General features: G+C 47.4%; 1 long non-coding RNA gene across 8 annotated transcripts in view; it reads right to left on the reverse strand.

Annotated features, from left to right (window-relative positions):
* LOC138446182 (uncharacterized) overlaps nt 1-24,556 on the reverse strand; it is a 304,831-nt gene that overhangs the window by 86,420 nt on the left and 193,855 nt on the right. For all 8 annotated transcript variants that reach the window (XR_011259209.1, XR_011259210.1, XR_011259216.1 and 5 more), the window contains one exon: nt 23,564-23,709. This is a non-coding gene — a long non-coding RNA (uncharacterized lncRNA). The remainder of the gene's footprint in view (nt 1-23,563; nt 23,710-24,556) is intronic.

Below are 24,556 nucleotides of genomic sequence, written 5' to 3' on the forward strand. Positions count from 1 at the left end.
ACTGGTGTGAATACATTCCAAGGAAGAGAGGGAAGGGAAGAAAGAAGGGGGGAAAAAAGGAAAGGAGAGGGAGGAAGGGACATTCAATTTAAAAGAAAATAACTGAAAATAATAGATAACTGAGTCACTTGTCGTGTAGGGTTAAGTTTAAAAGTCCTCCCAGGAAAATTCGGGCCACTAAGCCCTTTTTTTTTTTTTTTTTTTTGGCTTAAAGTCACATCACTTAGCCTGTAATCCTTCCTTGAGGCTGAGCACTTGGTCCCAGCATACCTGTGTCTGAAAATGCTCAGAAATCTGGAGAAATTCAATCAGGGAATGTCCCATGTGGCAGAGCGCTAGCTTATTTATTTGTCCCCAAGCTCACAGATACACCCTCCTCTCTAAAAATGCCAGACGGTCCTGACTCCAGCCCACTTAGCTCAGTGAGGCAAGGTAAGATCTTTCCCAGAAGATGCGTTAATTCCTGGTTTCCAGAGATTTCCAAGGACTCAAGCGGAGTCAGGGGATACAGCGCTTATACCCTGTGAGAATGTGTAAATGTGAACTGAGATAAGAAACAAAATGTAAGGCAACGTGGCCAATCCTAACTGCAGAAGAAGCAGTCCTGGCCATGCTCAGCTTACAAGGTGCTTCCTAAATCGTTACCGGGAGGAACAATAGAAACCTGAAGCTAAGGATGAGGCCTGAGGCCCAGCGAGGTCAGGGGCGAGACCGGGAATGAAACGCTGCGCTTTTGTTGTCCCCGGGCACACCCTTTCTTTCATGTCCCAGTGTCCCGGTCACCTTCAGAAAAGATCCACACATCTCCTGGCACTGGACACATGGCACTACGTCTTCATGGTTGGTGGCTGGATGTTATTTCTTCATGAGAAGTATTACTGAGTCTTCAGCTGAGCATTTATTCTATTGATAAGAACAGCAAGGATGGTGTTGTTCCCTTGAGGCGCATGGCTACTACTGATGATGTCTATCTAGCTGATTGGATGAGAGGCCAGCTCTCGCATCATGAACTCTTGGGTTGCGTCCCTGTTACTTGCAGCTGTCGACATTTGGTAAGTAGATCTCTTGAGCCTCCGGTTTCTTCATTTTTTAAAAACAGCAACAACAACAACTAGTATTTATCAAGTGTGAACTATGTGTGTACTCCGAGCCAGCATTATTCTAAGCACTTTACCAACTCACTGAGTGCTCATAACATACCATTATTGTTCTTGGCGTACACAGGAGAAAGCTGAGGCCCAGAAAGGTTAAGTAATCTGCCCAAGTTCACACAGCTATTAAACGTCAGTCCTGGGATTCCATGGGCAGTCTGACGGGAGCCTGTGCTTCAACCGTCATACACAAAAGCTCTCACGAGGTTGTCAGAGGTGGTGTTATGAGATCATAAAAAATAACACGCTTACTGGGCTGCCTGGCACAGAGTAAGGGCTCAAGAGATTACAGAAGTTAATGATTAGAAGTTAATGTCTTTGGTTAGGCAAAAACACAGGATTACTATAGCAGGCACGTGGTTGATGGCAGCGGGGGTTGGGGGGCGGAAGCTGCTGCCTGCTATGGTACTACTCCTGGACAGGTGTCCTCCCCACCTGTTCCCAGCTGGCATTCTGCCTTGGAGTCTCAGCACAGGCAGGAACAGGGGCGCCGTGCCCATGAATCTATGCGCTGACCTCTCCCGTGGGGAGCTTGCATGGAGATCTACGTAGGGGCAGCCTCAGCGGGGAGCAGACCAGGTCTGAGATTCACCTGGTGGGAAGAACCATCAGATTCCAGAACCAACAGTTCTAACCCCAAGGCAACAGACATGTGCTTCTGAGATTCTCCACAAATGGTTCATCACACAGATTTGGGGGAAAGGGGCGGGAAGATCCCTCGTATGGAAGAGGCAGAGTGGTCTAGAAAAACTGGCACAATTAGAGCCCTGGCGTGGCAACCGCTATGGACAGTGGTGTGATTGTCCGCCACTCTCTCCATCCTCGGGTGGACACGCTCCGTTCTGTTCGGGTCCCGGGCAGGCAGCAACACCCATGGAAGGGGCCATCCTCTTGTCTCTGCTGGAGGCTGGCTTAGGAGGACAAACTGGCCCCAGCTGGCCAATAAGACACAAGGGGAAGTATACCGGGGAGTTCTGGGGAATATTTCTTCCCTAACAGAAAACAGATAGTTTGCCCTAAGAAGACGCCCCTCTTCCTGCCTGCCATGTTTCCTGCTCTGGATGCTGTCATGACCAGGTGCCGACTGCAGCAGAAAAGGGCAGCTCAGAGAAGCGAACCCAGTGCCCTGACGAGCCCGAGCTATCAAATGCCTCCTTTTTGACACACCTGACCACACCAGGTGCTGGGGGCAGGTGGGAGTGGGAGTCGGAGGGGGGGGGAACATGGGGAAACAGAAACCCCCGAGCACCAGAGGTGGAAGCACAAACAGGTAGTCATTCTGGAAAACAATCTGGCGGTGCTTGTGAAATGAACTTGAGCAGCATCGTGACTCACCCCCCCACCCCACCCCCAGCCCTGGGTCCGCATCAGAGAGATTCTCCCACTGGCCACGCGGACACAGAACTTGGCTGGGCTTCTCCCTGAAGTGTGTCAGCAGGGATGCAGGAAGTAAACAAGGCAGGGCCCGCAGTCAGGGGAGGGTGGACACTGCCCCTCACATGAGCCCAGCATGCACAGGCCAGCAGGAGTAGAGCTAAAAACAGAAGGCGGCTCTGAGTAAAAAGGAAAACAGAGGGACATCTATAACAGAATCCTGTTTGTCAAAATGAGAAACAGATACCTGATCAGAACAAAACAGGAGGTACCACATGGGGCACACGGCAAACACACTGGGAGGAGTGGGAGTCTGAGAAGCTCCTAGTGAAGAGCTGCTCTCTCTCTATAACTTCCCCAGTCCCAGGGAAGACACGATGCTGTATGTGATTGCCACATCTCAGATTGCTGTTGCTGCCCTTAAGGTGGTCCTCTCTTCTCCATCGCAACCCCTCAGACTTCTGGGAAAGATCTGGTAGCCCAGAAATACCATGTATACCCCTCCAGGACCATTTTCTTTCCAGTTTTGCCCCTAAGTGTGTCTGCCTGTACCAAAATCCCTTCCTGCACACCACTGCCTTCTCTCCTCCTGAAACATGTCTTTGAAATACATTCCCCAAATTGGGACACAAGGTCGAAGCGATGCTTTGATAACTCCTGGCAACTGGTTTTCCCCAAAGAACAATATAAGCTGCCACAAACCATGGAAGTGCATGCCAGGTTCCCCTCAAATTCTTAGAATGAATTTCAAATCCTATTAGTCTAGCTCTTGGTGACTTACTTTTGAACTGTGGTGTTGGAGAAGACTCTTGACAGTCCCTTGGACTGCAAGGAGATCCAACCAGCCAATCCTAAAGGAAATCAGTCCTGAATATTCATTAGAAGGACTGATGCTGAAGCCGAAACTCCAACACTTTGGCCACCTGATACAAAGAAGTAACTCATTTGAAAAGACCCTGATGGTGGGAAACATTGAAGGCGGGAGGAGAAGGGGATGACAGAGGATGAGATGGTTGGATCGCATCATCGACTCAATGGACATGGGTTTGAGTAAGCTCCAGGAGTTGGTGATGGACAGGGAAGCCTGGCATTCTGCAGTCCATGGGGTTGCAAAGAGTCAGACACGACTGAGCAACTGAACTAACTGACTGACTTGTGACTTGCAGGTGGTGGGTCGCCACAGTCACACTGTTCTAGTGAGCCTTACTTTCCCTCCCAGCTTCACTGATGCTCTGTATTTCCTTTTTTGAGATCTGTCTGCCTTAGGAGATCTGTCTCCACATAAAGGGACCGCCCTCACTCAGGTGGGCTGAGAGGATGGTGTGAAAGTTGGGGTGGAGGAGCAGCAGCCTGAGGTCACCCAGGAAAGAAGGAAAAACAGAGGGATACCAACGGAAACGTTTGCATGAAAAACTGCACTTTAAAAAGCCCTACATCTTGGGATTTCCATGGCAGTCCAGCAGTTGAGACTTCACCCTCCAAAGCATGGGAGGGTGTGTGGGTTTGACATGCATCCTGGCTAAAAAAAAAAACACCAAAAGATTAAAAAATAATCAATACTGTGGCAAATTCAATAAAGATTTTCTAAATGGTCCACATTTTAAAAAATCTTAAAAAAGAAAAGTCTTACGTCCACTGAGAATGTGACTGCATCATAAAATGTCCGCACACCCTGGAGGGGTGGAGGGAACTTGCAGGAGTGACCGTAAGAGCTGGAGCGCTGTGGATTCTGGCTCTGGGGTTTTGGGCATTCTTTAGAATTTTTTTAGCGTCCCTGGTGGCCCCTGCTCACCCCTGACTCCATCTCCCCAGCACGCAGGCTTCTCTGCAGACTGGGAAGTCCGTGGAGCGCTCCTCTGCCCTCGGATCAGGCTAATTCCCACACTTCCTTCCTGGCCCAGCTTCATCATCAGTTCCCCTGGGAAGAATCCCCCTGCCTCTGAGAGCTGATTCGATGCCTGTTCCCACCCTACCCAGACAGCCTGCGCTTCTCTGGTCCCAGGGTCTGTGACAGCGCTGGCTTGAGCTGGACTGCTTCACCAATGGCCTTTCGATTAGAAGCTTGGCATGTCAGGGCGTGGACAGAAACACATGGGCTGTGCCAGCCACGGCAGCAGAGTCTGGTCTGGCAGAGGGGAGAGCAAGGACAGAGGCAGAGGTCCTTAGATGGTATTGCTCTCGCTTCTCCCCTTCTACTCCCGACCCCTGCACCACCAATCCAACCAGCTCTTCAAGCACTTATTTCTCAAGTGCTTGTTATCGCCAAGACACCAGGATGAGCAACTGCAACACCAAGGCCATTCTTTGAGTGCTGAACATAGGTAGGGAGTCAAAGTTTTGACATGAGGAATTTCAGATAACCATGGAGGAAGGGAGTGGGAGATAACAAGACAAGACAGTGGAAGATGGATGATGTGTGGGTAGCGTATGGTTTGGGTGCAAGAAGGCAGGTCCCTGTGGGCTGCAAAGGGAAGTCCTCTGAGAACCCGGATGGGAAGGAGGGTCATAGGGTAGGGGACTGGGGGACGGGCTAGATGGGGAGGGGCGCTGCATATTAGGGGTCAGTGAGGAGCCCGTGGAGGCTGGAACAGAAAGAAAAGGTCAGAGAGTCCTGGGAGCGTGTGTTGGGGCCAGAATTTTGAGGTCCTTGAAAGCCAGGCAGAGGAATCAGTGCTGGGAAAGGGCAGGTGAGGACCATGGATCGCCGTGTAGCTGATGAGAAGTTTCTGGGGAGATGGGCCTCGGGTAGCCCTCAGGGAGGACACTGGAAAGAACCCAGTTATTTAGAGTAACCCCCGCAGAAGTCACAGCAGGGACTGAGACACAGGGGACCCGACCTTCCCTTCCCATCTGCCAGCACGGCCGCCGTCACCCACCCGTCACAGCACACTGTCGCTGTGACCCCAGGTGGGACCGCAGAATTTTCTGCCAACTGAGGCTCTGGCAGCCCCCTACCAATCCATCCAGGGCAACAGGAGCTGCCAGGCAGAGATCTGACCTGTCACCCCCTTCTCATTAGCTTCTTTTTTTATCTTCCTAAAAGAAAATGTCTTGCTGAAATGTTTGGCACGTATGTGGATCCGTCTCCTTGCTAACTGCCTGTCTCTCCAACTAGGATCAAAGCTCCACATCTGCCTTGTTCAGAATGCCGGGCACCGAGCAGGGTGCTCAGCAGGTTATCTGGGGGAATGAATGGATGAAAGAATAAACGGAAGTCCCCTGGGGGCTGGGGCTGAGTCAGGTTTATACAGCTGCCCCCGCTGCATAGGACACCCAGCACAGAGTCGCTCATGGGGATTCAGGGAAGTCTGCCAGCTCTTCCTCATGCCTCGGCTTGAGGGAGTGGTGAAGCCCTTCTTCCTCTGTGGGGATTATGCTGAAGACTGGCCTTACCATGTGCAATGTCTGCTGTTAGCAGTTTCAGCCTTGAGACCCTCACTCCCTTCTTCCCCTCCCTTCGACGCCCGGGACTGGGCATCAGACTGGCCTGAGGACAAGAACGAAGGGCAGAGAGGCCACAGTGAAAGAGACAGGAGGAAGAGACCCCCAGGAGATGTCACAAGTTCGTGCACACTTGTGCACACGCACATGAGTTGTGAAGGCTGGCTCTGGTTTGGATAATTCAGGAAACTCGCTATGTGACCATGGCTGAGTCACTCTTGCTCTGGGCTTCAGTCTCCCTGGTGGTAAAACGTGGCCAGCGAAGACGAACATTCCCAAGGGTCCTTCAAGAATGAAAATGCTAGGAATAAGAAATCACCTAGGGTTACACTTCGGAGAGCGATGTCGATGGGACTGGAGCTTTTGCATGGCTTTTGAGGGCCTAGCACACAGTATGTCAAATATATGAAACCTACCCAGATCCCCCTGAAAAAAAAATTCCCAGATAACTGCAAGAGCTAAGTAGAACTCATTAAGTTGCTATAAAGTTACATATTAACACGTAATGTTATTTCAGTTTTGTAGTTTCATTTTCATATTTTGAGACTAGTCCTTGTATCAACATATAAGTTTTCTAACTTGCTTGTGGGGCCCCAGAATTCTGAGAGGTCCCAGGCACTCTGCTGGTAGAGCCTTCCTAGTCAAAAGGACCTATCTGAGGTGTTTGGTGAAAATGCCCATTTCCGGGCATTAACTCCCTCCTCCCCCTACCCGCCACTGAATCAGAAAATTGGGTGGAGGTGCCTAGGAATCTGTATTTTAGCAAGATTCTCAGGTGATCATTTGCAAACTAAAGTTTGAAAACCACTGCCATAAAAAGCAGCTGAGGAAAGAACCTAGGGTAGGCGATTCTGGAGGACGAAGCAGGGTTATAAAGGGGACCGAAGAAGGAGAGGTGAAACAGAGATGACACGCGGTGGCTCCTGCTTTGCATCTGTGCACATTGCTTCTGCCCACGTGCGTCCTGCGTGTAAACACACTTTGCAAAACCCTGACTCACCCAGTGCCGAGCCCCTTCCTGAGGGGGCTACTCACACTCACATGGCCTGGGTTTACATCCGCTTTCGTGATTTGCGGGAAGAGAACATTTCCAACATATGGAGTGTAAGACCTGAAGACCGAAACCACCGCTACCGGGGACCGGTACTACATAAGGACATAAATAGTGCTGGCACCCAGATGTTTGCTGCAATTGGTGCTACCTTTGATTGGTGACAGATACTAGCTCCAGCAGCGGGCGGTCTTAGCTCATCTGTGGAGAGGGAGGTTTCGTTTAATGTCAAGCCATACGCACCAGTTTTTACATACGTGCTTGCATGTGTGTGTGAACATGTTGTTGTTTAGCTGCTAAGTCATGTCTGACTCTTTTGTGACCCCGTGGACTATGCAGCCCCACCAGGCTCCTCTGACCATGGGATTTTCCAGGCAAGAATACTAGAATGGGTTGCCATGTTCTTCTCCAGGGTCGATCTTTCCGACCCAAGGATCGAACTCGTGTATCCTGTATTGGCAGGCAGATTCTCTACCACTGAATCACCAGGGAAGCCCACGCATGAACATATACACACCCCAATGTTATTTGCAGGTGTCTGCAAGTTCCTGCAGTAATTAGAGATGTAGCCCAGTTGTCAGAAGTCATCTAGATTATAATGCTGAATGCTAGGTTCCAAGGTATCAGAAAGATGCTAGGCTATCAAGGGTTGGCAAAGGAGTAAACAGATAGGAAGAACCAAGTACTATGTTGGGATTTTCCCAGGTATGTTTCACATCAATTGACCAGGGAGAGTATTATCAGTTCCATTCTCGTGATGAGGAAAAAAACCAAGACACAGAAAAGATCTGTGACTTAGCCACCATCCTGTAAGACTGAACTCTGACCCGGCTAACCCCAGAGTTTATGTTCAATGCTTTATGCAGTGCTGCCTTAAAAATCTTAAGCTGTAAACATGGTGGAGAGGGAAAAAGAGGATCTATTCCAGAGAGAGGAAACTGATCTCTCTAGTCAGTGAGAAAACAAAAAATAATTCCTTAATTTAATTCACAAACAATACGTGGTCATTGGGAAAAAATAATTAACAGATAAGCAATTAAAAAAAAGCAAGTAATCACATCTCTCCCCCTAAATAATGGTGGTGTTTGTTTATACTTCTAGTGTTTTCTTTCCATCAAATATATATTTTTCTCTAACCTACAGATAAAATGATATGATTTTTGCAATTTTATCAACAATGCTATAATGCTGATTTTTACCATGGGTAATTAGTGATGCCTATCCAATACTAATCTTCTGTGCATTTAGGTCAATCCATATTTCTTTGCAGATTCTAAGAGGGAGAGATTAAACTTTTCACTTCTCTGTTGCTTGCTTTCTGTTGGCTGTTCATCAGCCACGAATGCATTTAGGAAGGATTAAAGAGTGTTCTGTCTAAATCCTTTGTTCTGCTGAATGATGCAGCTTTAGAAAACATACCAAAAAGAAACAAACAAAAAAAAAACCAACAAAACAAACTTAGTAAATCAGGTTGGTTTCTTCCTCCCTGTGGATGGAAATGGAGCATAGGTTTTTGCAACAACCAAGAAAATGATCCAAAAAACTGAAAGTATCTTAACGCCAAAGGGGAACTGCAGCTGTATCATGCAGAAGAGCTCGAGTCAGGCTCTCTCGCTGCCCCCTTTGCCCACTGCAGGGAACAGCCCTCCAAACGCCCCTCCCTCCCTCACTTCCTGCCATCCCCTAGTTGGGAGAGTGAAAAATAACCTCCCATCATCCCCCCACCCCCTGCTGATGTTAACGAGGCTCCCTATTGAGACATAGTTAATCACATCAATTAAGAGCCCTTTACACTTGGCCTTGCCTGCCAGGCACAGGCCTTCTGTCCAGGAGAAGGTGGGTAAGGTAAGTTAGGTCATGAGATAATTTGTGTATTTTTTTCTTTTTCCCCCTCCACCTAGTTGGGTTTTCCCCCCCATTTTTAGTTCAGTTTTTTTTTTTTTTTAATTTGGGCATAATTAACACTCAGTGAAATGTCCAGATCTGAAAGGAACAGTTTGAGGAGTCCTGACAAATGCACATAGGAAACACACTAACCCACCAAGACACAAAATACCTCTACCACCCAGAGAACACCCTCCACCCTGTTCCCAGAGACGACAATGGCACTGACTTCTAGCACCACTGACTAACTCTGCGTGCTCCAAAAATTCATGTAAAAGAAATTATGTGACATTTAAAGTTGAGCATGAGTGATGAGCAAGAAGAGGCAGGTCTGGCGGGAACGAAAACCTGTTGTATACATGTGCTTCGGAAAACAATCTGGCAGTTCCTCAAAAGGTTACCCAGAGAGACACCACATGACCCAGCAATTCCCCTCTTAGGTATACAAACTCAAGAAAGATGAACACCTACAGACACAGAACCTTGTACATCAGAGCAGCATTATTCATAGTAACTCCAGGATGGACAAACTCAGTGTCCATCAACTGACCAATGAACAAAATGTTTATATATATCAACACAATGGAACACTGTCTGGGCATCACAAGGAATTACGTACAGAAAGAAGAGACGAGATGACGTGGATGAACCTTGAGACCATCAGGACAAGTGAAAGAACTGGTCACAAAAGACCCCACACTAAGCTACACGCCTATCTCATTTAAACCTCAACCATCTTTGTGCGAGGTGGGTCAGGTGGTAACTCAGCTGAGATTAAAGATTTTGCTGAGCAAAACAGCAGGGTCACGGTAAAACCTGGTCTTTCTGACTCGAGCCCTTGCTTCTGACCATAATAAAACATCATGCCGGCTGCCAGGACACAACAGGGAACCAGATCCACGCAGGCTCAGCTCCAAACGCCACAAATCATGATTTCATTGATTGGAGATGTGTGCTGCAGAAATCACGGGCTGGAGGGAGGAAGAGCATGGTGCAATCCACTGGGAGGGAGGGCCTCTGAGAAAGGGGCACGTGGCCTGAGCCAGGTGACTGGTGCTGGGCCAAGTGCCGAGAGAAGAAGGTCCTGCTGTGGATGGCTCAGGACACGGCGGTCTCACACATGGTGGCCGAAGAATAAATGTCCAAACTCCCTGAAGGAGAACGTGGCAAGCTAAACAACCTCAAGAGTCCTTGTTTCAGTCATTGTATGTTATGGGAATGCATCTTAATAAAACAGGAAACTGCAGTTGCAAAGATTTAACGATGAAAATATTCACTGAAGCACTGTTTGTGCGTGTATGCTAAGTCACATCAGTCATGTCTGACTCTGTGACCCTATGGACTATAGCCGGCCAGGCTCTTCCATCCATGAGATTCTCCAGGCAAGAATACAGGAGTGGGTTGCCATGCCCTCCTCCAGGGGATCTTCGAAACCCAGGGATCGAACTCCTGTCTCGTGTGGCTCCTGCATTGCAGGTGGATTCTTTACCCCTGAGCCTCCGGGGAAGCCCGAAGCACTGTTCATAGCAGTGCAAAAGTTGAATTCATGTGTCTGCCCCAGATGCTTAAGAAACACTGGAGAGGCTTTGCCACTTATGTCTAAACAACGTGAAGCTGGGTGTCCCAAGAGTCAAACGGTGATGAAGCAGAAGGGCAAGATATTTATCATGTATTTAGTAAAATAGCTAGTTACGAGCTGATGTGTAGCCTGCTGTACTATTACAAGTACACACACACACATATGCATATGCTTTAATTCGTTTAATTAGTCACCTCTGAGTGATAACAAGTATTCTTAGCTTCTCCCCTTTGTTTGTCTGCATTTGTGTATTTTTCTGGAGAAGATATCTTGTGCTTTGTAATAAGAAATGAAGGACAGCTGGTGCCCAGACAGGAGTGCAATTCTCCCAAAGTGGTCTGATTGGTAAGAATCATTCTTCACTCAATTTATCTAGTGCATCCTTAGGAAGAGTCCACCATGAGCCTGGGTTATGCACTGGGAGATGGAGGGAGATAAGGCAGACAGAGCTCCTGTTTCATGAGGAAGCTAGTTAGGTAAACACATCATTGCAGTCAGTGGTCATATGTTCTATGATATTTGCAGAGAGGCCTCCAGCTTATGAAAACAGGAATGATCTTTTCCCATACTTTGAATGCAGACTCAATTACACCTCACAAACTCAGCCCTAAAGATCTAGTAAACTGAAAGAGTCTCAATAGCTGTGATAAGGCTAGCTTTTGGACTTAAAACTAGCCTGATGTCTCTACCATGGGGGCCTCTGTTTTCCTCGTCTGCAAAGTGGGTGACCTCTCCAGGTAGCCACAAAGATCAGCTAAGGGCTCCACAATAACACAGCTTTGTACACATGATGGAGGGGGCTTAATGCCAAGATCTGAACCCCTCCCTATGAGGACTGACAACCTAGAATTTAAATGGTGATGGATGCCAATGTGTGGGGAAGAAAACAAGTTTACGACTGAAAGACTGAACAGAGCAAGGCAGTGAGCAGCCTGATTCCAAGTCAGAGGCCCCAGCCAGCTCACGCCTAGTGTGCCTTCCAACTCGGGCAGCGCCTGACTTTTGGAATGTGTTTGGAATCCCGAGGACAGTCTGTGCATGTTAAATTAGGGGAAAAAAAATTATCTGCGAGGTTTTGTTCACATGTTAAAGGGAAGTATTTAGGACCTATTGCCTTGAAAATAAATCTTCTGTAACTCACCTCTGGGATAGTGAAAAAAAGGCCTTTCCAGTTAGGTGAACAGGGTTTTGAACGTGGGCTCTGTGCCCTTTTGTAAATTATTTATTATCTCCTAGCTTCAGGATAATAATATCTTTCCCGCAGGGTAATTATTTAGAACAATGCATTTAGACAGCATAGATGCTCAATAAATGGCAGTTGTTTTTTAATTCGGGGGGACACTCAGAAAGCAATGGGGTCTCATCACCCAGAAGCTGCATCTTGAAGGAAATCAGCTCATCATGAAAGGGAAGGAGGCCCAGGGTGGTCTGGCCACCCAGAGCTAAGGCTGACCTCAGCTCAGCCTGGGAAAGGTGAGGCCAGGATAGTGTGTCTCTGTCAGTGATGTGGGAAAGCTAAATTAGACTGCAAATCCAAATTTGAGGCTGGCCCTGTGCTCTGCGTCCCGCCGAGAGCCCGGTTGTGCATGAGCAGAATGGACTAGGCTTTTCTTGGGGGAGGGGAAGGGACATGTCCTCACTGGAGAGTGAAGATGGCTCCATCAGACGTGGCACGGGGCAGCTGGAGTCCAGCCAGGAGCAGAGTGCCCACGGTGGGTTTCCATCACAGTCACCAAGGGCGACTGGTTAAATATTCCCAGTGTGGGTCTACTTCTTGTTCTCCAGAGGCCTGGGGTGGAGTCTGTGAATAATCCGTATTTTACCAGGCCCCATGGATACGTCTGACACTTTCCAAGCACAGACTTGGGAATCGCTCCCGCAGTAGAGAAGAGCCAGGCATTGGCCTCAGAAGGCCTCGGTTCAAGACCCAGTTGGGCACCAGCTCTTAGGACCAGTTTTAAAATTCTGGGACTGGACCCAGGGCAAGACAGGCTGGGACATCTCTGCAGGCTACAAACATAAACAGGGAAACAGTCATATGAACTCTGCACTGTTATATATATATATGTGTGTGTGTGTATGTATATATATGTGTATATATATGTATATGTGTATATATGGTTGTTGCATAAAACCACAGTATCTGTGTACGTATACATGTATATGAGTTTCCCAGATGGCGCTGGTGGTAAAGAACCTTCCTGCCAATGCAGGAGACATAGAGATGTGACTTCAATCCCTAGGTCAGGAAGATCCACTGGAGGAGGGCATGACAACCCACTCCAGTATTCTTGCCTGGAGAAGCCCATGGACAGAGGAGCCTGGTGGGCTACAGTCCATAGGGTCACAAAGAGCTGGACAGGCCTGAAGCAACTTGGCACAGCACGTGCATGTACGCATGCATAAAACCACATATGTGTGTACATAGATACGTATAATGTCATGTGTGTGTACACACACAGGCATGCATACAAACTTGTAGACACATATTCACACTTACACGCATGTACAAGTGGATACACACACGTGTCTACATGCACACATGTGTACACAGGTATAGGAACACACACATTATGTGTTTGAGGATTAGTCTTCCAGTTGATCCTCAAACATCTCTGCCGCTCCTGCCGCTGCTGCTAAGTCGCTTCAGTCATGTCCGACTCTGCGCGACCCCATAGACGGCAGCCCACCAGGCTCCCCAGTCCCTGGGATTCTCCAGGCAAGAACACTGGAGTGGGTTGCCATTTCCTTCTCCAATGCATGAAAGTGAAAAGGGAAAGTGAAGTCGCTCAGTCATGTCTGACTTTAGCGACCCCATGGACTGCAGCCCACCAGGCTCCTCCATCCATGGGATTTGCCAGGCAAGAGTGCTGGAGTGGGGTGCCATTGCCTTTACATCTCTACTGTAGCACTAACAGCCCATTTTCCTGATGTAGAGTCTGAGGCATGGAGAGAATATGAAACTTGCCTAAGATTACAAGACCAGTCCATAGTAGAGGCAGGACTGAAACAAGGCAGACTGACTCCAGAGTCCTTGTGCACCCTGCTACCGTAGGATAGATAACTAAGAGGCTAAGCAGAGGAGAGGCTGAAGCGGGTGCCTTGCTCCCGGCTGGAGACCGCGACCCCTGGCGTCTGCCCCGAATTCCTCTCATTTCTGTACTTATATGTTGTTTCTCCATTGAGAGCTGGAGCCAATGTCTACTGCCCGTGTGTACACACACACACACCCCATAGCCTAGCCAAGCTGATACAGAAGAGTAACGCTCAAATTGCATTTTCCCCACTCCGTATCAGTTTGCCCTGCAAACCTGAACCTGACTTTCCTAGCCCATAGTCATGATTTACCACCATTAATCTCACAGACAGCAAAAAGAATGACACTGACAGTTCAGTTCAGTGGCACAGTCGTGTCCGACTCTTTGCGACCCCATGAATTGCAGCACGCCAGGCCTCCCTGTCCATCACCATCTCCCGGAGTTCACTCAGACTCACGTCCACCGAGTCGGTGATGCCATCCGGCCATCTCATCCTCGGTCGTCCCCTTCTCCTCCTACCCCCAATCCCTCCCAGCATCAGAGTCTTTTCCAATGAGTCAACTCTTCACATGAGGTGGCCAAAGTATTGGAGTTTCAGCTTTAGCATCATTCCTTCCAAAGAAATCCCAGGGTTGATCTCCTTTAGAATGGACTGGTTGGATCTCCTTGCAGTCCAAGGGACTCTCAAGAGTCTTCTCCAACACCACAGTTCAAAAGCATCAATTCTTCGGTGCTCAACTTTCTTCACAGTCCAACTCTCACATCCATACATGACCATTGGAAAAACCATAGCCTTGACTAGACGGACCTTTGTTGTCAAAGTAATGTCTCCGCTTTTGAATATGCTATTTAGGTTGGTCATAACTTTTCTTCTAAGGAGTAAGTGTCTTTTAATTTCATGGCGGCAGTCACCATATGCAGTGATTTTGGAGCCCCCAAAAATAAAGTCTGACACTGTTTCCACTGTTTCCCCATTTATTTCCCATGAAGTGATGGGACCAGATGCCATGATCTTAGCTTTCTGAATGTTGATCTTTAAGCCAACTTTTTCACTCTCCTCTTTCCCTTTCATCAAGAGGCTTTTTAGTTCCTCTTCACTTTCTGCCATAAGGGTGGTGTCATCTGCATATCTGAGGTTATTGGTATTTCTCCCAGCAATCTTGATTCCAGCTTGTGCTTCTTCCAGCCCAGAGTTTCTCATGATGTACTCTGCATATAAGTTAAATAAGCAGGGTGACAATATACAGCTTTGATGTACTCCTTTTTCTATTTGGAATCAGTCTATTGTTCCATGTCCAGTTCTAACTGTTGCTTCCTGACCTGCATATAGGTTTTTCATGAGGCAGGTCAGGTGGTCTGGTATTCCCATCTCTTTCAGAATTTTCCAGAGTTTATTGTGATCTACACAGTCAAAGGCTTTGGCATAGTCAATAAAGCAAAAATAGTTGTTTTTCTGGAACTCTCTCCCTTTTTCCTTGATCCAGTGCATGTTGGCAATTTGATCTCTGGTTCCTCTGCCTTTTCTAAAACCAGCTTGAATATCTGGAAGTTCACGGTTCATGTATTGCTGAAGTCTGGCTTGGAGAATTTTGAGCATTACTTTACTAGCATGTGAGATGAGTGCAATTGTGTGGTAGTTTGAGCATTCTTTGGCATTGCCTTTCTTTGGGGTTGGAATGAAAACTGACCTTTCCCAGTCCTGTGACCACTGCTGAGTTTTCCAAATTTGCTGGCATATTGAGTGCAGCACTTTCACAGCATCATCTTTCAGGATTTGAAATAGCTCTACTGGAATTCCATCACCTCCACTAGCTTTGTTCGTAGTGATGCTTTCTACGGCCCACTTGACTTCACATTCCAGGATGTCTGGCTCTAGGTGAGTGATCATACCATTGTGATTATCTTGGTCATGAAGATCTTTTTTGTACAGTTCTTCTGTGTATTCTTGCCACCTCTTCTTAATATCTTCCGTTTCTGTTAGGTCCATACCATTTCTGTCCTTTATCGAGCCCATCTTTGCATGAAATGTTCCCTTGGTATCTCTAATTTTCTTGAAGAGATCTCTAGTCTTTCCTATTCTGTTGTCTTCTTCTATTTCTTTGCATTGATTGCTGAGAAAGGCTTTCTTATCTCTCCTTGCTATTCTTTGGAACTCTGCATTCAGATGCTTATATCTTTCCTTTTCTCCTTTGCTTTTCACTTCTCTTCTTTTCACAGCTATTTGTAAGGCCTCCCCAGACAGCCATTTTGCTTTTTTGCATTTCTTTTCCATGGGGATGGTCTTAATCCCTGTTTCCTGTACAATGTCAAACCTCAGTCCATAGTTCATCAGGCACTCTATCTATCAGATCTAGGCCCTTAAATCTATTTCTCACTTCCACTGTATAATCATAAGGGATTTGATTTAGGTCATATCTGGATGGTCTAGTGGTTTTCCCTCCTTTCTTCAATTTAAGTCTGAATTTTGCAATAAGGAATTCATGATCTGAGCCACAGTCGTCTTGTTTTTGCTGACTGTATAGAGCTTCTCCATCTTTGGCTGCAAAGAATATAATCAATCTGATTTCGGTGTTGACCATCTGGTCATGTCCATGTGTAGAGTCTTCTCTTGTGTTGTTGGAAGAGGGTGTTTGCTATGACCAGTGCATTCTCTTGGCAAAACTCTATTAGCCTTTGCCCTGCTTCATTCCGTATTCCAAGGCCAAATTTGCCTCTTACTCCAGGTGTTTCTTGACTTCCTACTTTTGCATTCCAGTCCCCTATAATAAAAAGGACATCTTTTTTGGGTGTTAGTTTTAAAAGGTGTTGTAGGTCTTCATAGAACCATTCAACTTCAGCTTCTTCAGCGTTACTGGTTGAGGTATAGACTTGGATTACTGTGATATGAATGGTTTGCCTTGGAAACAAACAGAGATCATTTTGTCGTTTTTGAGATTGCATTCAAGTACTGCATTTCAAACTCTTCTGTTGACCATGATGGCTACTCCATTTCTTCTAAGGGATTCCTGCCCGCAGTAGTAGATATAATGGTCATCTGAGTTAAATTCACCCATTCCAGTCCATTTCAGTTCGCTGATTCCTAGAATGTCGATGTTCACTCTTGCCATCTCCTGTTTGACCACTTCCAATTTGCTTTGATTCATGGACCTGACATTCCAGGTTCCTGTGCAATATTGCTCTTTACAGCATCGGACCTTGCTTCTATGACTGGTCACATCCACAACTGGGTATTGTTTTTGCTTTGGCTCCACCCCTTCATTCTTTCTGGAGTTATTTCTCCACTGATCTCCAGTAGCATATTGGGCACCTACTGACTTGGGGAGTTCCTCTTTCAGTATCCTATTATTTTGCCTATTCAAACTGTTCACTGGCAGTTAGAGCCTGTCAAATTAAATCATGGGGTGCCTAAAGCAAGAAGGTACCAACCCCACCAAAGCCACTGGCTGGCAAATAAGACTTGAGTATAAGGTCAGCAGGCATGGCTGAAATGGACCATCTGTTTCAGTCAACAGGTAACAGGAACAAAGATGGCAGCATGAATGTCCACTTAAAAGGAGGGAGGAAACCACGGTTGGTTCCAGGCCCTGGCTTTACTCACTACTGACTGTGTGATCTCAGACCACTCTTCACCTCTCTGGCCTTATTTCCCAGGTAAGCTTGGCGATGTCCAAAGAACTACCAAGCTCTTCTCATGATCCTCTTTAGCTTCATCTTAAACACTAGTCATTGCCATAGCATTTACATTTGACTTGGAGGGAGAAATCCAGCAAATTCCACTTTACCACTGTAAGCAAACAAGGGGACAGAAGGTGTCGTTGACCTTATAGTAACACAGAAAGTCACTGATGAAACCTCCAAACCCAGGCTCTTTCACTCCTACTGGTTAATGCCACTCTGCTCCCATGCTGGATTCTAACTCACCTTTGTAGGAATTCACACCCTCCCACACTACTGGACAAGTCTTACAGTTACTCAGCAGTTCCTCAATTAATGCAGGCTTTTGTGAAGCTATCAGTGTCACTGGATGTTGTTTCCTTGCCCCCACCAAAGGCAGCTGCTTCCTTCATATTGGTATCAATCGGGCCAGGAAGTTTCTTTTTCCCTGCAATCTATTGTATGCAGCAAGATCAGAGGGATCTGTCAAATGAAGGACGGAACCAGCTGGTCACGTGGAGATACTGGCTGGCCCCTCTGGACTGGCCCATCCCAGCCCTGCTGGCCAGTTGGTCAGTCCCCTGTGCTAGGGGGTTCCTCTGTCTGATAGTGAGAACAAAGGAGAGTCGTTACGATAATTAATCAGAAGCGCTGTCATCATGCTAAAGAACCTTTGGTCTGTTCCAAAGCCAGCTAGGAAACTGACCTCACCCCCTTCCTATAAACCCACAGCCTCTGGTCCATCCAAGACTGAAGGCTGAAATGTGTCTCCTGGAGGCAGTGTGTCCCGGAAAACAAAAATTTTCTGAGGATCTGTGTGGACATCGGATGGGATGTCTACTCATCTCACAGCTGAGAAAGCTAAGGTTGATCAATACCAATGTGTATACAAGTATATAGTGCATGCAAGATTGTATTCTCTATTCTCAGACATGCTCTGATAGGCAGAATAGTGGTCCTCCAAAGATGCCCATACCTGAATCCCTGAAATTTGTGACTATATTGGGTTACATGGCAAAGGGGAATTCAGGATGCAGATGGAAATAAATGACTAAAGTGCTCACCTTAAGACAGTGAGATCATCCTGGATTGTTTCTGTGGGCCCAGTATAATTTGCAGTGTGCTTAAAAATGGAAGAGGGAGGTAGAAGAGAAAGATGTGAGAAAGGAAGAAAGGCACGGAAAAAAGACAAGCAGCTGACTTCATAGATGGAGAAAGGGGCCACAAGCCTAGGGATGCAGGCAGGCTTTAGAAGCTAGAGGAGTCCACAGAAGGAACCAGCACTGTGTTCCCTGGTGGTAGAACCCACCTTGGATTCTAACCTATAGAAGTATAAGATAATTAAATCTGTATTGTTTTAAGCCACTAAATTAAAAGGCAGAGACATCACTTTGTCCACAAAGGGCTGTAGAGTCAACACTATGGTTTTCCAGTAGTCGTGTATGGATATGAGAGTTGGACTATAAAGAAGGCTGAACGCCAAAGAACTGATACTTTTGAACCATGGTGTTGAAGACTTTTGAAGAGTCCCTTGTACAGCAAGGTGAGCAAACCAGTGAACCCTAAAGGAAATCAACCCTGAATATTCATTGGAAGGATTGATGCTGAAGCTGAAGCTCCAATACTTTGGCCACCTGATGCGAAAAGTTGACTCATTGGAAAAGACCTTGATCCTGGGAAAAACTGGAGACGACAGAGGATGAGATGGTTGGATGGCATCATCGACTCAATGGACATGGGTTTAAGCAAACTCCGTGACATAGTGAAGGACAGGGAAGCCTGGCATGCTGCAAGTTCATGGGATCACAAACAGTCAGAAACAATGGACCAACTGAACAATACCACCATACCATATACCAACAATATCATATACCAATTGAACTACATTCAATGAGAGAACAGATGACTCTCTTCCATTCCCTTGGTGTCAACTTCTCAATCACTAAATCAATGATTCCCACGGCCAAGCCAAAACCATAACCACCAGTCAATGCCCTAAAGGAGTCCACATCATGCCAAGAAGTCAGACATGGGCAGAAAGAGAAGAGGTCTGTTCCTGCTCTCCACACAGGAGGAGGTCAGAGATCTTCCAACAGAGGAAGATGACTCCCGGGTGGAAGAGCCCAGAGAGAAGGCGAAAGATGGGATGGAACTTGAGCTCAAGTGCATCAGGATAGAGCGGGACAGGCCATCAGAGGGCAGGGAGTCCCCACTTACTGAGGACCTGCCATGAGCCAGACCCCAGCAGACACCTTCAGACAGGTTCTTCTCACGAGAGCCTTGGCACAGGAATGAGATGCCCATGTCTCAGCTGAGGACACTGAGGCTCAGGGTGGTGAAGTGACTTGCTCACAGCCCCAGAGCCAGCCGCTGGTAAAGCTGAGGTTGAACCCAGCCCTCTCGCTGGCCGGAGCCCACGAACCCCAGGCTTCCAAAGAAGAAAGGCCGCAAACACGTCGTAAAAGTCAAAGAAAGACATTGGCAAGTTTGAAAGACAAGGATGAGACCTTGCTTACCGTGGCTGACGCCCCGCACAAGGTGACCATGATTAAAGCACAGGCGTGGGATGACAATCAGGTGGGCCTTAAACATCACGCTGAGAGGTCAGGCTATTTTTACAAGTGGAGAGGGGTGGGGTTGGAGCTGTGCTTTCAGAATTTGGGCTTGGCCATGGGGAGGAGCATGGGAAACAGCATAGCTGACATGAGACCTGGGGCGGGAGGCGGGGTGGGGTTGCGGGGCAATGGAAGGAAACAGGAAGTGGAGCCAACAGGAAGCAAGCAGAGGCAGGACTGCTGGCTGGAGAGGGGTCCAAGGAGAGGGAGAAACCACTTTTCCTTCCCTTTCTGATGAGGATAAGATTATGCCTTGAGAACAAGGCTTCCCCCCAAAAATCAACAGGAGAGGAAGAACCCTGGGCACATGTCCCCTACAGATGCTACAGTACCCAAATCATGTGGTCACTCTAACCGCCTTGGTCTACACTGGAGCTCCGTCCATCGGGGGCTCTGGCCTCAGGCCCTGGGTGACCCAGCGGTGCCCCTGCCCCTGGTATCTCAGGGCCAAACCCAGGCCCCGAGATCAATGGAACCCGAAGGCAAGTGATGAGAGACGCCCAGAAAAATGGATGAAGAGACCGAGGCGCAGCGAGGTAAACAACTCACCCAATATACAGTGAACGCGTCCCAGAATCAAGCTGCTAACACAGGCCTTCTGTGTAGACCCTGCCTGTGCCACTCAGGGACCCAGCAGGGGAGAAGCGAAGGAATAAACACTCTGATCTCGCTCCCTTTCTACCATCGGGGCTGCCAGTGTCTCTGCAACCGAAGCCCGAGGGCACAGGAGCCCTGTGCAGCACCATGCCTACTGCATCCAAACAGCTCGGACTTCAAGTGGGGACATGGAGGTTACCCAGGACCTCATCACTCCCACAGCCAAGACTCCGCAGCAGGAGGCCGCTTGCCTCTTTGTACAAGGGCAGGATGCCACACATGCCTCCACCCCAAGCTGGTCCAGCAGCATCATCCCTCTCCTTCCTTCCTCATTCCCAGTCCGGGGCCCTGCCCTGCTTCTATCACATGCAGAAACCTCATGTGGCCTATTTTAGTCAAGGCAGGCTGTTGGGAGCAGCTGTCTCGAAAGAGCAGGGCCAGCTGATGCCACCGCCGGCCAAGCTGCCCACTCCCGGCCCTGGCCCGCCCTGGGACCCTCCCTGCCAGCCCTGCACACGAAGGCCTGGCTGCCAGTAAAAAGAAAGGGCTCCTATCTCTGATTCCGCAGGGCCCCTGATAAGAAATGTCATCCCTTGCTGTGTAATATTACCCGGCCGGATAAGAATCTCTATCAAGCTCAAACACATGGCTGGCTGCAGAACGCAGCGCGCTGGAGCAGGATCATCTATTTGCTTAAGCTGAAAGCCCTGGGCAGCCGAGAGAAGCACACTGAACAAGAGACCAAGCCAAATTAGAGTCTATCTGACTGGGGGAGTCAGGATTTTCTTCCTCTGGAAGGATGAGGCCCCAGAGGACACCAGCAGGCCCGCCTCACTTCTCTCCTGACTCAGTAGGCGCCTTCACCGTCTTCTTTCCTCAAAGGGCACTTTCACTTATGTGATCGCATTTAATCCTCAAGACAACCTCAAGGGAAGCATTTTTAGCCTCCATTTACAGGTTAGAAAATTGAGATTCAGCAAGGTTAAGCAACGTGGCCAAGGTTACAGAGGCAGCCACTCCAGCTCACGGAATCAGACCCGTCCGGTCTGACTCACCAGCCTGCTGTCAGATCAGCTGCTGGGTCGCTCGGCTGTTACAACTAAATTAATAAATTAAGTGACATCAGCCCGATGGACAGTATCAGCTACACAATATCATCTGGAAGGTCCATTTCAAGCTGCTCTCCCATCTCCTTCGAGTCTCTGTAACCTGGGGAATAAAGAAGCCTGGCAGAGGATAGAAAACTGAGGCAGGGGAGGGGAGGCCATAGATGGTACCCAGGAGAAGGAGGAGGGAACCCAGCGCTTCCACTCCTCTGCTGTATTTGAGGAGTACGAGGCAGAGAGCACTGTGGAAAGAAAACTTCGCCTGTGTTCATCATTCAGGTATTCACAGATACTAAGGGAAAGGCCTTAGCTTAGTATGCCTGGATCTGGGCTTGGTCCAGGCAATAATTACCATTGCAAATGAACAGATCCTGCCCTCAAGGAGGGATCTGTCTTGTGGAACTCACAGATCAGCAGCATTGGGAGCCACAGATTGTAAATGCAGACGCAGGAAGACTAGGCAGCTGATTTGGGAGTGGTGGATGTGCACCATCGGAGCCATCAGCACAGTCTGCACACTGTGCCATGCCCTCCTTTTTTCACTTTTTAAAGTCAGCTTTGTTAACTGGATGTGAGGGGAGTTTGGGGGAGAGAGAAAGGATGCATATATATGTGTGGCTGAGTCTGCTTTGCTGTGCACCTGAAATTAACACAACATTGTTAATTGGCTATACTCCAATATAAAAACAAAGCAGTTAAAAACAAAATAAAAAGTAAATTAAAAAAAATCAACATTGTTAAGGCCAACAGCAGTTAATACAACTTCAAGACTGTTCCATATCACTACATAAAGCCACCCCTTCCTTTTAACAGCTGTATGAAAGTAAAAGTGAGGTTGCTCAGTCCCGTCCTACTCTTTGCGCCAAGCTCCTCCATCCATGGGATTTCCCAGGCAAGAATACTGCAGCAGTATTCCATTGTACGGAGGTATTGTGATGCAATCAAGCAATACCCAACTAAGGAGCAGGTAAATTGTGGGAGATGAATAGGTGAAGCATAGGGGACCGTTAGGGAAGTGAAAATATGCCAGATGACACTACCATGGTGGGTACACGCCATTGCACAGTTGTTAAAAAATGTTCAACCCCAAGAGTGAATCCTAATACAGACTATGAACTTGGGTGATGATGATGTTAGTGAATGTAGATTTGTCAACTGTAACAAATATACCATTCTGGCACAGGATGCTGCTGGTAAGGAGGTTGTATGTGGGGACAGAGGATATACGGGAACTCTATACTTTCAACTTTTCTGTGAACCTAATAATAATAACAATAATAATAATAAAATCAATTGATCAGGCAAGTGTAAGTTTAGCTAAAAAATGTCAGTTCCATCTGTTTTCTATTGACAATTTTTTCCCCCTAAATTTGGGTCATAGTCTTCTGTTTCTTCACATAGCCAGTAATCTGATTAAAAACCAGGCATTGAAGACAGGGCTAGGAAACGAAGAGGTATAAACTACTAAATATAAAATAATTGACAAGCCTACTGGGAGCATACATAACATTTTATAATAACTATAAATGGAGTATAATCTATAAAAATTTTGAGTCACTATGTTGTAAACCTGTAACTAATAGTATTATAATCAACTATACTTTGATTTTAAAAATAAAATAAAAGCTAGGCATCGTATGCCAATAAATATAGAGAAATAAGTAAATAAAAACAGCCTCACTGTTTGCTATTTCAAGTAACGTTGAGATGAAGACGCTATTCACATCACCTGTACCTATGCATGTGTTTGCGCAGAGTAAGCTCTAAGAATTCAGCCAGCATCTTTAAGCCTGACTTTTCCTGCCCCCTTCACAGTAGGCATAAGAAAGCTTCACTCTTCACCTTGACAGTTGATGGCTCCCAATGCACCTGCCCTGTTCAGAGACTGGCAGGGACTCCCCTAAAAGTGTCTTCATGCTCCTTGTTGAGCAAGGGCTGCCATTCTCAAAACAGCACATGAGCAAACAAATATGTGTCCCTTGGGTCGCGAGACACCATTTCTCTGCCTCTGCCTTAACTGGCTCGTGGCAGTTGAGTTCAGGAATCAAGCCGAGCACAAAATAAGACACCTACCTCTCTTCATCCAAACTGCTCCCAGAACTGGTAGGCTTTCTTCTTTTTCTTCTGGACCCTGAGATGCTCAAGAATGCAGAGAACCCAAGGCTGGAGAGAGGCAGATCTTCCACGGGACCTCAGGATGCTTCACATCACTGCTCAGCCTATGAAAATACAGTAAATCAGTGTCAAGTCATGCAACGTGGAACCCGAGGCACCCTGAAGGAAAGCATCCATTACAAACAGAAAAAATCTTCTAATATCCAGAAGGCAAAGAGAATATGTCTTCATGGCTGAAATAAAGTGGAAGCTAAGGTAAAGGAGGTCATCCTCCATGTGGGAGGCTGGCCATTCACTGGTAGATGCTGAGGGAAGAAGAACAACCGTGAGTAAGACCGAGCCTCATTCCTCTGGGAGCTCTGAGGGCACTGAGGAAAACGCCGTGGGCCACGTGGTCCAGGATGGAGGGACCAGGAGCTCTGGGAGCAGAGGAAGGCGTCACTGACTCGTTCTGCATAGATGAGAGAAGAGGATATTTGAGCGAGATATTGAAGAGCAGAACTTCACCAGGCAGGGAAAAGTGGGGAAACTTTGTAATGGTATTAACAGCACATGTGACATGAAGTCTGAAAGAACAGTCTACCAGCATTCAGGCTGCAACAGGGAATCCCTCACAGGCTGTGCTAAGAGTTCACTGCCGCCCGCCGTCAGTACCCCCCACCCCCCTGCCAGATGACCAGATGCTATGGAGACTCACAGAGGCTCCTGAGCAACAGAGTGACAGGTCCGATCTAGGTCTCAGCATCACCATGAAGGATCAGCTGATGAGTGCAAATTCTCAGCCGTGTGGGAACCAGTAAACCATCCTGCAGAACAACAGACAAACTGGCTACAACAGTGGCCTCTGGAGCCAGCTCTCTGTCTTCAAATCTCAGCTCTGCCCCTACCAGCTTGAGCAAGTTACTTATCTACTCCATGTACAGTCTTCTCATCTGTGAAATGAGGTAACAT

This window comes from Ovis canadensis, chromosome 9 (assembly GCF_042477335.2).
Source record: "Ovis canadensis isolate MfBH-ARS-UI-01 breed Bighorn chromosome 9, ARS-UI_OviCan_v2, whole genome shotgun sequence".
Lineage (NCBI taxonomy): Eukaryota > Metazoa > Chordata > Mammalia > Artiodactyla > Bovidae > Ovis > Ovis canadensis.